Source organism: Triticum aestivum, chromosome 7D, assembly GCF_018294505.1.
Source record: "Triticum aestivum cultivar Chinese Spring chromosome 7D, IWGSC CS RefSeq v2.1, whole genome shotgun sequence".
Classification (NCBI taxonomy): domain Eukaryota; kingdom Viridiplantae; phylum Streptophyta; class Magnoliopsida; order Poales; family Poaceae; genus Triticum; species Triticum aestivum.
Genome location: NC_057814.1, coordinates 172119302 through 172131381, shown reverse-complemented (window position 1 = coordinate 172131381; position 12080 = coordinate 172119302).

The following is a 12080-nucleotide window of genomic DNA, read 5'->3' as shown; positions in this document are numbered from 1 at the left end:
ACACCCAAAGCACTCCTATGGTATCCGGGAGTTGCACAATCTCATGGTCTAAGGAAATGATACTTGACATTTGGAAAAGCTCTAGCAAACGAACTACACGATCTTGTGCTATGCTTAGGATTGGGTCTTGTCCATCACATCATTCTCCTAATGATGTGATCCCGTTATCAATGACATCCAATGTCCATAGTCAGGAAACCATGACTATCTGTTGATCAACGAGCTAGTCAACTAGAGGCTCACTAGGGACATGTTGTGGTCTATGTATTCACACATGTATTACGATTTTCGGATAACACAATTATAGCATGAACAATAGACAATTATCATGAACAAGGAAATATAATAATAACCATTTTATTATTGCCTCTAGGGCATATTTCCAACAGTCTCCCACTTGCACTAGAGTCAATAATCTAGTTACATTGTGATGAATCGAACACCCATAGAGTTCTGGTGTTGATCATGTTTTGCTCTAGGGAGAGGTTTAGTCAACGGATCTGCTACGTTCAGGTCCGTATGTACTTTACAAATATCTATGTCTCCATTTTGAACATTTTCACGAATGGAGTTGAAGCGACGCTTGATATGCCTGGTCTTCCTGTGAAACCTGGGCTCCTTGGCAAGGGCAATAGCTCCAGTGTTGTCACAGAAGAGAGACATCGGGCCCGACGCATTGGGAATAACTCCTAGGTCGGTAATGAACTCCTTCACCGAGATTGCTTCTTGTGCTGCCTCTGAGGCCACCATGTATTCCGCTTCACATGTAGATCCTGCCACAACGTTTTGCTTGCAACTGCACCAGCTTACTGCCCCACCATTCAAAATATACACGTATCCGGTTTGTGACTTAGAGTCACCAGATCTGTGTCGAAGCTAGCATCAACGTAACCCTTTACGACGAGCTCTTCGTCACCTCCATAAACGAGAAACATATCCTTAGTCCTCTTCAGGTACTTCAGGATATTCTTGACCGCTGTCCAGTGTTCCATGCCGGGATTACTTTGGTACCTTCCTACCAAACTTACAGCAAGGTTTACATCAGGTCTGGTACACAACATGGCATATATAATAGATCCTATGGCCGAGGCATAGGGGACGACACTCATTTTTTCTCTATCTTCTGCCGTGGTCGGGCAGTGAGCCGTGCTCAATTGCACACCTTGCAATATAGGCAAGAACCCCTTCTTGGACTGATCCATATTGAACTTCTTCAATATCTTGTCAAGGTACGTACTTTGTGAAAGACCAATGAGGCGTCTTGATCTATCTCTATAGATCTTGATGCCTAATATATAAGCAGCTTCTCCAAGGTCCTTCATTGAAAAACACTTGTTCAAGTAGGCCTTTATGCTTCCCAAGAATTCTATATCATTTCCCATCAACAGTATGTCATCCACATATAATATGAGAAATGCTACAGAGCTCCCACTCACTTTCTTGTAAACACAGGCTTCTCCATAAGTCTGTGTAAACCCAAACGCTTTGATCATCTCATCAAATCGAATGTTCCAACTCCGAGATGCTTGCACCAGCCCATAGATGGAGCGCTGGAGCTTTCATACCTTGTTAGCATTCTTAGGATCGACAAAACCTTCTGGCTGCATCATATACAATTCTTCCTTAAGAAAGCCGTTAAGGAATGCCGTTTTGACGTCCATTTGCCATATCTCATAATCATAGAATGCGGCAATTGCTAACATGATTCGGACGGACTTCAGCTTCGCTACGGGTGAGAAAGTCTCATCGTAGTCAACTCCTTGAACTTGTCGATAACCCTTAGCGACAAGTCGAGCATTATAGATGGTCACATTACCATCCGCGTCTGTCTTCTTCTTAAAGATCCATTTATTTTCTATGGCTCGCCGATCATCAGGCAAGTCAGTCAAAGTCCATACTTCGTTTTCATGCATGGATCCTATCTCGGATTTCATGGCTTCTAGCCATTTGTCGGAATCTGGGCCCGCCATTGCTTCTTCATAGTTTGAAGGTTCACCGTTGTCTAACAACATGATTTCCAGGACAGGGTTGCCATACCACTCTGGTGTGGAACGTGTCCTCGTGGACCTACGAAGTTCAGTAGTAACTTGATCTGAAGTACCTTGATCATCATCATTAGCTTCCTCTCTAGTCAGCAGGCACCACAGGAACATCTTCCTGAGCTGTGCAACTTTCCGGTTCAAGAGGTAGTACTTCATCAAGTTCCACTTTCCTCCCACTTACTTCTTTCGAGAGGAACTCTTTCTCCAGAAAGGACCCGTTCTTGGCAACAAAGATCTTTCCTTCAGATATGAGGTAGAAGGTATACCCAATGGTTTCCTTAGGGTATCCTATGAAGACGCATTTTTCCGACTTGGGTTCGAGCTTTTCAGGTTGAAGTTTCTTGACATAAGCATCGCATCCCCAAACTTTTAGAAACGACAGCTTAGGTTTCTTCCCAAACCATAATTCATACGGTGTCGTCTCAACGGATTTCGACGGAGCCCTATTTAAAGTGAATGCGGCAGTCTCTAAAGCATAGCCGCAAAATGAGAGCGGTAGATCGGTAAGAGACATCATAGATCACACCATATCCAATAGAGTGCGATTACGACGTTCGGACACACCATTTCGATGAGGTGTTCCAGGCGGCGTGAGTTGTGAAACTATTCCACATTTCCTTAAGTGTGTGCCAAATTCGTGACTCAAATATTCCCCTCCACGATCTGATCGTAAGAATTTTATTTTCCTGTCACGTTGATTCTCAACCTCACTCTGAAATTCCTTGAACTTTTCAAAGGTCTCAGACTTGTGTTTCATTAGGTAGACATACCCATATCTACTCAAGTCATCAGTGAGAGTGAGAACATAACGATAGCCACCGCGAGCCTCAACACTCATTGGACCACACACATCAGTATGTATGATTTCCAATAAGTTGGTTGCTCGCTCCATTGTTCCGGAGAACGGAGTCTTGGTCATCTTACCCATGAGGCATGGCTCGCATGTGTCAAATGATTCGTAATCCAGAGACTCTAAAAGTCCATCAGCATGGAGCTTCTTCATGCGCTTGAAACCAATGTGACCAAGACGGCAGTGCCACAAGTATGTGGGACTATCATTATCAACCTTACATCTTTTGGTACTCACACTATGAATATGTGTAACACTACGTTCGAGATTCATTAAGAATAAACCATTAACCAGCGGGGCATGACCATAAAACATATCTCTCATATAAATAGAACAACCATTATTCTCGGATTTAAATGAGTAGCCATCTCGAATTAAACGAGATCCTGATACAATGTTCATGCTCAAAGCTGGCACTAAATAACAATTATTGAGGTTTAAAACTAATCCCGTAGGTAAATGTAGAGGTAGCATGCCGACGGCGATCACATCGACCTTGGAACCATTCCCGACGCGCATCGTCACCTCGTCCTTTGCCAGTCTCCGTTTATTCCGCAGCTCCTGCTTTGAGTTACAAATATGAGCAACCGCACCGGTATCAAATACCCAGGAGCTACTACGAGTGCTGGTAAGGTATTGCCGGCCTTCTTGTCCGCCAAGTACTTGGGGCAGTTCCGCTTCCAGTGACCACTTCCCTTGCAATAAAAGCACTCAGTCTCAGGCTTGGGTCCATTCTTTGGCTTCTTCCCGGCAACTGGCTTACCGGGCGCGGCAACTCCCTTGCCGTCCTTCTTGAAGTTCTTCTTACCCTTGCCTTTCTTGAACTTAGTGGTTTTATTCACCATCAACACTTGATGTTCCTTTTTGATCTCCACCTCCGCTGATTTCAGCATTGAATATACCTCAGGAATGGTCTTTTCCATCCCCTGCATATTGAAGTTCATCACAAAGCTCTTGTAGGTCGGTGGAAGCGACTGAAGGATTCTATCAATGACCGCGTCATCCGGGAGATTAACTCCCAGCTGAGTCAAGCGGTTGTGTAACCCAGACATTTTGAGTATGTGCTCACTGACAGAACTATTTTCCTCCATCTTACAACTGAAGAACTTGTCGGAGACTTCATATCTCTCGACCCGGGCATGAGCTTGGAAAACCATTTTCAGCTCTTCGAACATCTCATATGCTCCGTGTTGCTCAAAACGCTTTTGGAGCCCCGGTTCTAAGCTGTAAAGCATGCCGCACTGAACGAGGGAGTAATCATCAGCACGCCGCTGCCAAGCGTTCATAACGTCTTGGTTCTCTGGGATGGGTGCGTCACCTAGCGGTGCTTCTAGGACATAATCTTTCTTGGCAGGTATGAGGATGATCCTCAGGTTCCGGACCCAGTCCGTATAGTTGCTGCCATCATCTTTCAGCTTGGTTTTCTCTAGGAACGCGTTGAAGTTGAGGGCAACATTAGCGTGGGCCATTTGATCTACAAGACATATTGTAAAGATTTTAGACTAAGTTTATGATAATTAAGTTCATCTAATCAAATTATTCAATGAACTCCCACTCAGATAGACATCCCTCTAGTCATCTAAGTGAAACATGATCCGAGTCAACTAGGCCGTGTCCGATCATCACGTGAGACGGACTAGTCAACATCGGTGAATATCTTCATGTTGATCGTATCTTATATACGACTCATGCTCGACCTTTCGGTCTTCCGTGTTCCGAGGCCATGTCTGTACATGCTAGGCTCGTCAAGTCAACCTAAGTGTATTGCGTGTGTAAATCTAGCTTACACCCATTGTATTCGAACGTTAGAATCTATCACACCCGATCATCACGTGGTGCTTCGAAACAACGAACCTTCGCAACGGTGCACAGTTAGGGGGAACACTTTCTTGAAATTATTGCGAGGGATCATCTTATTTAAGCTACCGTCGTTCTAAGCAAATAAGATGTAAAACATGATAAACATCACATGCAATCAAATAGTGACATGATATGGCCAATATCATTTTGCTCCTTTTGATCTCCATCTTCGGGGCGCCATGATCATCGTCATCACCGGCATGACACCATGATCTCCATCATCATGATCTCCATCATCGTGTCTTCATGAAGTTGTCTCGTCATTTATTACTTCTACTACTATGGCTAACGGTTTAGCAATAAAGTAAAGTAATTTACATGACAGTATATGTTGACACGCAGGTCATAAATAAATTAAGACAACTCCTATGGCTCCTGCCGATTGTCATGCTCATCGACATGCAAGTCGTGATTCCTATTACAAGAACATGATCAATCTCATACATCACATATATCATTCATCACATCCTTTTGGCCATATCACATCACACGGCATATGCTGCAAAAACAAGTTAGACGTCCTCTAATTGTTGTTGCAAGTTTTTACGTGGCTGCTATAGGTTTCTTAGCAAGAACATTTCTTACCTACGCCAAAACCACAACGTGATATGCCAATTTCTATTTACCCTTCATAAGGACCCTTTTCATCAAATCCGATCCGACTAAAGTGGGAGAGACACACACCCGCTAGCCATCTTATGCAACTAGTGCATGTCAGTCGGTGGAACCTGTCTCACGTAAGCGTACGTGTAAGGTCGGTCCGGGCCGCTTCATCCCACGATGCCGCCGAAACAAGATAAGACTAGTAGTGGCAAGAAAATTGACAACATCTACGCCCACAACAAGTTTGTGTTGTACTCGTGCATAGAAACTACGCATAGACCTAGCTCATGATGCCACTGTTGGAGATCGTTGCAGAAATTAAAATTTTCTACGCATCACCAAGAACAATCTATGGAGTCTTGTAGCAATGAGAGGGAAAAGAGTGCATCTACATACCCTTGTAGATCGCGAGCGGAAGCGTTCAAGTGAACGGGGTTGATGGAGTCATACTCGTCGTGATCCAAATCACCGATGACCGAGCGTCGAACGGATGACACCTCCGCGTTCAACACACGTACGGTTGGGGAAGATGTCTCCTCCTTCTTGATCCAGCAAGGGGGAGGGAGAGGTTGATGGAGATCCAGCAGCACGATGGCGTGGTGGTGGAAGCAACGGGGATCTCGGCAGGGCTTCGCCAAGCTCAGCGAGAAGGAGAGGTGTCACGGGAGGGAGAGGGAGGCGCCAGGAGCTTTGGTGCGGCTGCCCTCCCTCCCCCCTCTTTATATAGGGCCCCTGGGGGGGCGCCGGCCCTAGGAGATCCAATCTCCAAGGGGGGGCGGCGGCCAAGGGGGTGGCTTGCCCCCCAAGCCAAGTGGGGCGCCCCCCACCCCTAGGGTTTCAACCCTAGTCGCAGGGGGAGGCCCAAGGGGGGCGCACCAGCCCACCAGGGGCTGGTTCCCCACCCACTTCAGCCCATGGGGCCCTCTGGGATAGGTGGCCCCAGCTGGTGGACCTCCCGGGACCCTTCCGGTGGTCCTGGTACAATACCGGTGACCCCCGAAACTTTCCCGGTGGCCGAAACTGGACTTCCTATATACAATTCTTCACCTCCGGACCATTCCGGAACTCCTCGTGACGTCCGGGATCTCATCCGGGAATCAGAACGACTTTTGGATTTCCGCATACTAATATCTCTACAACCCTAGCATCACCGAACCTTAAGTGTGTAGACCCTACGGGTTCGGGAGACATGCAGACATGACCGAGACGACTCTCCGGTCAATAACCAACAGCGGGATCTGGATACCCATGTTGGCTCCCACATGTTCCACGATGATCTCATCGAATGAACCACGATGTCGAGGATTCAATCAATCCCGTATACAATTCCCTTTGTCAATCGGTACGTTACTTGCCCGAGATTCGATCGTCGGTATCCCAATACCTTGTTCAATCTCGTTACCGGCAAGTCACTTTACTCGTACCGTAATGCATGATCCCATGACGAAACACTTGGTCACATTAAGCTCATTATGATGATGCATTACCGAGTGGGCCCAAAGATACCTCTCTGTCATACGGAGTGACAAATCCCAGTCTCGATTCGTGCCAACCCAACAGACACTTTCGGAGATACCCGTAGTGCACCTTTATAGCCACCTAGTTACGTTGTGACATTTGGCACACCCAAAGCACTCCTATGGTATCCGGGAGTTGCACAATCTCATGGTCTAAGGAAATGATACTTGACATTTGGAAAAGCTCTAGCAAACGAACTACACGATCTTGTGCTATGCTTAGGATTGGGTCTTGTCCATCACATCATTCTCCTAATGATGTGATCCCGTTATCAATGACATCCAATGTCCATAGTCAGGAAACCATGACTATCTGTTGATCAACGAGCTAGTCAACTAGAGGCTCACTAGGGACATGTTGTGGTCTATGTATTCACACATGTATTACGATTTCCGGATAACACAATTATAGCATGAACAATAGACAATTATCATGAACAAGGAAATATAATAATAACCATTTTATTATTGCCTCTAGGGCATATTTCCAACATGTGTTACAAAAGTACCCCCACCGATTTGAACTAGCGGCCCTTTCGGCTTAGGGTTAGAAGGAGGATTTTGCATGTCGGGATTTGGCAGCTAGAGGGAGTTTTCGCGCGCGTTGTAATTTCGGGATAGCAAGGTGCGGGTTGTGAAGGCGCCAGTTTTGGGAGCACGATATCTGAATTTTCGGGATATAACAAGGCGCGGGTTGAATTTTAGGGACAAGCCTAACGTGTAATATTCTTGTATGTACCAAATCAATTCGCACTTCCCTCAACGAAAAAGCGAAAAAACAAAAATTATTCACACCACACAAAGAGAGAGTCTTGTCCCGTTTTACTATACAAATCCTATTCAAAGCTACTCCCTCCTTCCATCTATATAGGGCCTAATGCGTTTTTCGATGCTAAATTTGACCAACCAAATATTAGAGCAATAATATATGACATGCAACTTACACAAAGCACACCGTTAAATTCGTGTGTGAAAGGAGCTTTCAATCATATAATTTTCACATTGTGCATGTCATGTACTATTAATCTTGTCAATAGTTAAAGGCGGTCTTCAAAAATGCATTAGGCCCTCTATAGATGGAAGGAGGGAGTATGGATCCATGTTATGTCCAATTAAATTTTTTCGTTGGCTGTATAATGCATGTAACCTACTCATGCGAACATTTTAGTGCATTCCAAATGTCTATACTACCGCTGCAATTCGAAATGAATTTGAATTCGTTTCTCTATTTCAATAAGAATCTACAATCATGATTGTTGCCAACTTCAACCATCATTCGTGTATTACCTTAACAACACACCACATGATTACTATAGAGATAGATATGAACTATGTGTACTATATGAACTCGAATTCAATTTTTTGAATACACTTGATGTTGATTCCAAATAATAGTACATTTGATGTACTAACTAGATATTCATAATCTAACATAAACTGTGTTTATCACACAAAGTATAGTGCCCCGCCCCCTACATTATGAAAAGTATTTAGCCCTGAGCTGCAAAAGCCACACATTAGCCCAAATTATAATCAATGTTCTACATTATGATATCTTCTTCAAGTATTCGTATCCACTTTTTTATAATGAATTACGATCTATGTTCGTCTTTAACACCTTCACGATCCTCTTCTCTTTGTAGCTAGCTAGCGCTAATTTTCTATCGTGCATGCACACGCCCGCCCCCCTCTCACCCTCCCTCAGCGTCCCCTCCATCGCGCATGTTTGTTATTTCTCTTTAGGTCGTTCACTCGCGGTGTGTGTAGGCCCCCCGACGCCTTCTTTCCGGCACACACCGGTCGATATACCCCTCTAGCCAAGTGTGCCTACCACAAACACATACTTCCCCTCTTCTCGCCTCACCGTCCATGCCCCCTATGTCCAATACGGTTCCACGCAGGTGCACACTCCCGCCCCTCTTTTCATCGATCTCATAGTCGCACACTCCTCCCCCCTCGACATAGTGGGCCTCTCGCACCACCTCCTAGCCGCACCCCTCTCCTCTTGTCTGTCTCTCCGGACTTGCTTCTAACACATGCATGCATGTATATGTACTGATCTGCCTACATATAGCTAGGTCGACTATAATTCTTCTCCCCACACGCCGATAGACTTACCTCACTAGTTATGTCTCTCCCTTTCTCGGACACACGACAATTGATCTTCCGTAGTTACGTATGCTTGCCACAACCATATCGTCTCCCCTCATAATTCTTGCATACCTTCTGACCCGTCTCTCACACGCACGTGCATAGACAGACAGACATCCCCGCCCTCTCTTATTGATATTGCACTCGTACCCTCCGTTTGTCTAGCAGGCCACTCCCACCATTTGTGAGACGCCACTCCACCACCAACCCTCCGACACTCTACCTTTGTCTTTCTCCCAATCTTATTCCTCTGCTACACATATCCATGTATGCCGATCGATCTCCCTCTATACATAGCTAGGTCTCTCTCCTTCTCCACACATATACTAGTCGATCTACCTCTCTATAGTTAGGTCTCTGCCCCCTCCCCCCCCACCAATAGTCGAACGTTGTAGGTAGGTATCCATGCCACAGAGAAAAACTGCACCTCTATCCTCTCAAATTCTAGTAGGCCAGCTGCCATGTATCTTTGACGTGGGCAAACACAAATTCGATGGCACTCTTTATCGATCGCGCAGCCACACACTTCATCCCTGTTTTTGATTCTATCGATATCTCACACCGATGATCCCTCCACTCTCTTCTCGTGGATCTCTCCCTCTATATATGATATATCGATCCATGACTCTGTTTCACACACATTGCATATGTTACATTTTTTTGTTTGAGATTCCATCGACACATTGCCTCGGTTTCACACAAACCATCTCTCTCACACCCACCCACGTATGTACCTGCACCTAAAGAAGAGGTGCACGCAGGACGCATGTACTCACGTCTCGTTCCCGGCCACACCCGCGCGGGTACACGGTGGAGTTCGTTTCTGTATGAAAAGGCAGCCCACGTGATAATTTGACGCGTGTAGCGGTTGTTTACTCGAAGGAGGGTCGGGTACCATGCCTAGACGGAACAAAGTTTGACTTGACATGTTTGTATTAAATAAAGTTATATATTCCTCCTCAATGGCGCGTAGTACAGAATATAAAACAATTGCCGTGGGGAAATGGAAAAATCCACTCCACTATATACAACGGAGCCTGCCTGCCGGGGTTTGTCTCTCGTCACACCATCTCACACAAGGCGACGGTGGCCTCTCTCTCTCACCGTTGGTCAGTGATCCGACCTCATCCCGTCCGCCGGCGGAAAGGGAGGATGTGCATCGTTTCTCCGTTCGACGGCGTTGAGGCAGCACGTCCCGAGCTGCGGTACCCGCCATTCTCTCTGACCAAGCTCCGACGCGGTAGGGCCTTCGCCACTTGCTCGCTGCCGCAGTATGGGCAGATCCCGGCCGCTGGCTCCCTCCTACTAACATCCCGACGACCCTCAGGTACAGCTTCCTCCGGCCTTGCTCCACTGGCCATCTTCCCACGTTGCTGCATGTGGATCTTCTTTAGTTGTTTGCTTAAAACGTATCTCGGCCGGCGTACTTTCCATCTTGCAATCTCGTCCTTAAACCATTTTTGATAAACCACCATGCTGCTATCTTTCCCTTATTACATGGAATATGCTTCTTTTTTGTCGGCGTATGTGTCTTCAACTCGTGTTATTCACCAGTAATTGTTTCCTTTCTACCTCTTTTTTGCAAACAGGGCTAGCCATTTCACCTCGTTGCTATTGCGACCTTTTGGTGAACTGCACAAATCACTTTTTTTCTTAAGAGTGTTTTGTGCAGTTCCGCCAAAATGTCACACGGGCAACGTTTTTACATTTCTGTGGGACTGCAGAAAGGGAGATTGGTTTTGCTATCCTCCTCATCCAACTCCTGCCTAATCTTCTCCAACAAGTAGTTAGTCCTAAAGAGAGATTGCAGAGGTGATCGGCTTCTATTTGTGTGTGTTATGTTTCATCATCTAGTTCCACTATGACTGTAATCACACTGACTGGATATCTTTGCAAACAGGGATGGTCAGCTCGATTTTAGTGGAGCTGCACAAAATGATCGGATTCTGGTGTCCTCTGTACACCCCCTTTTTTGGCTACAGCGCTGGGTGAAACTAGCTGCCAAGCAATAAACATTGTGCCCAGGAAATGGACCCATGCCTACGAACAACATCGATCAATTATATGTTTTTCTTCATTTGTACACCTTCTCACAACTTTGTCTTCAGTTTTGATGTGAATATTGGCGCTGATCTGCGAACCATTGAGATGCATTAGCAGCCATGGTAGTTTCATTTGTATTTGATGGAATGTTGTAACGAGATAATCTTGAGGCAAGAGGACACATGAATCCTAAGTTGAAACCTTTTTTCCCGCGGGAACCAAAGTTGAAACCTTCATATCATCACAGTACAATTTCATTAAAATTATGCGTACATATAAACAAATCCTGAAGGATTGATAGCAATGCCAGAAACAATTCAACTTCGTTTCACCGACATGTGGGACATCCTTCATCCGGCTCCACCTGCCGTGCAGCAATATTGAGTGCACAACTGCAGGGAAAGATTCACCCTGGTCGTTGCGCCGCATTAGTAATGACTAGTGAGCAGTCAAATCATAGAGCCCCACCTTCGCCACAGTAAGTTGCTCGGACGAAGCAACCATCATTTCTCTGTCCCTTGAATCCGCTGGTACTCCCATATTCCCAGAGTAATAAGTTGCTTAGGCAAAGCAACCATCACTTCACCTTTCCCACAGTAAGTACCTCCTTGGGCCCACTGAAAAATCACTTTTCTCTCTCCATCAAGTGCATTTATTGTCAATCTAACCCTGTCACCGAAACACCTCTTTGGCTACAGTTAGTTTAGGGTTAGTCATGAGTTAGTCTAACCTCTAGCTAAGTTAGAGTATCCAAACAGGAGCAGTATAGGACATGCAAGTTGCTCAAAGCATACAGTCAAATTCGCACGTGAAAGGATCTTTTTTTCTTTTTGAAAACAGAACGTGAAAGGATCTTCGAATGATATAAGTTTCAAATTATATGAAATCTTATCAATAGTCGAAGGCATCCTCGAAGAATACATTAGGCCCTACTCCCTCCGTCTAGGTGTATAAGTCACCTTACGAAAACCAAATAATCCCAAAATACTTAGGCGCGGTGCATTAACTCCCACC